The sequence below is a fragment of the Athene cunicularia genome, assembly GCF_003259725.1.
Source record: "Athene cunicularia isolate RWA chromosome 14 unlocalized genomic scaffold, athCun1 chr14_part1, whole genome shotgun sequence".
Lineage (NCBI taxonomy): Eukaryota > Metazoa > Chordata > Aves > Strigiformes > Strigidae > Athene > Athene cunicularia.
In genome coordinates, this window is record NW_020799118.1 from 10596051 (window position 1) to 10597934 (window position 1884).

Genomic DNA, 1884 nt, shown 5'->3' on the forward strand with positions numbered 1-1884 from the left:
ATTCCTGAAAGCATCCTCCCCTCCTGCTCCCTGCCCCTTAGGTACCATCCTGTGCCCACTGAGGGGGGAGCAGGGCAACCGCTTACCCCATCACTGTTTCCCCAAGGGGGATGATGCCTCGTTGGGGATGTCCACGTGGCAGGCGAGGGCCGAGCCAGGAGGCCAGGCGCCTGGAGAGGAAGCTTGCGGGGACGCAGCCAGCGGCTGGACAATCCCAGGGGAATCTCTCTCTGGCGGGACAATGTCGCTGAAAGAACGGCTTCCCCTCACTGCCACGGCTCACTGACCCCGGGCAGCTGGGCTGAGCCGAGCACCAGTCCTGAGAAGGGGTTTACAGGCACTGCTGGGGGGCCAGGAGAGCCCTTGTGCCAGCACTGGTGGCAGCACGGCAGCTCGTCAGACCCCGCTGCATCGCTCAGGGCCAGCGACACACAGAGCCCGTATTGTCACCCGCCCTTTGGCGCCGTCCGGGACCCCAACATCTGGCCACGGCGCGTGTCCCCAGCCAGCGCCGAGGCTGCGGGAGCGGGAGAGCAGCTGGTCGGGGGAAAAGTGCCTTTCCTCCCCTTTTGGCTCCTGGAGAAAGGGGCTCTTTCTTCATTCAGTGTTTTGCCGATCGGGCTTTTCAGCTGCCTCTCGAGCCGCGGTTGCTGTGCCATCGGGTTAGAGACAAAGGGCGCCCGAAAAAAAAAGCAAATTGAGACTGGAGCAATAGCGGGAAGTGGGGAGTGTGGGATTTGGTTCCTGTGTTTGTACGGTCTAACTGCTTTTTTTTTTCTTTTATTATGGGAGACTTCTTTGGCAGCAGAGGTCGCTCCTCAGACCTGGGCATTGCCATACAAAACCAAACCCCACAGCCTCCCTGTGCATTTCTAGCCTGGGGCCATGGTTCAAGGGCTGACCAGGGAATGTATAGCCTAAAATCAGAAGGCAAATGCTGGGGCTTGCCTGAGGAAGCAGGTTCCCTGCTTCGTCCTGCCTGGTATTATGGTATTGTTTATCCAGTGCCAGAGATGAATGGAGCACGTGACAGGAGGAAAAATGCAAGTTGGACAAGGTCCCTGCCCAAAAAATGCAGCAGCCCCTGATTATGGCATTACATTGCAACTCAGGCCCAAACCCAAATCCGCCTCCCTGTAGCAGCGCACACGCTGGGAGAGAAAACCCCAAGAGCTCCCTGCCTGCAGATACAGAGGATGAGGGGGAAAAGAGGCCCCGGGGTTTGGCGTCAGTAAAATAGCAGGTTGGTGGCACATGCAGGACCAGATTTCAACCCAGTTTTCCCTTTCAGCCACTTCTCCCACTGGAAAAACCGTGTCTCATTTAACAACACACGGTTATCATAATCAGTGATCACTGGGGGGCTTGCTTGGCACCTACGTAGCATTTATTTTCAGACACCCCTGCACCTTGGGGCTGCCCATCCCTGGCTCCAAGGCACGGTGCTGCGCCCCGGGGGGGTTACCCAGGTCTGGGAGCGTCTCCAGGTCTCCCCGGGCAGGGACGGGAACAGACCCCCCAGCGCCCTGCTCCCAGATTCACCCACCAGACTGGAGCTCGGTGGAAGTGAGAGGAGCGCTGCGGGTTTGGGGGGTTTTTAAATTATGCTTGACCTCAGAGGAGACTGATGGGAAACTGCCTGGCGTTTGGTCAGGCTGGTTGGTTTTCTGGTCACCTCCCGGACACGGCCGTGAGAAACCCGTGGTGCTGGGCCCTGGGAAACGGCAGCTCGGGATGAGCGGGACGGGGAACGCGCCCGGTGCTGCCAGTGAAACGGCGAGGAGCGATGCTCCGGCATGCGGGGGGCGCAGGGACCCGCGTACCCCCATCCCGCACCCGCCACCTCCCGGGCTTCCGAAGGCCGGGCAGGAGGGGCGGGCAGCC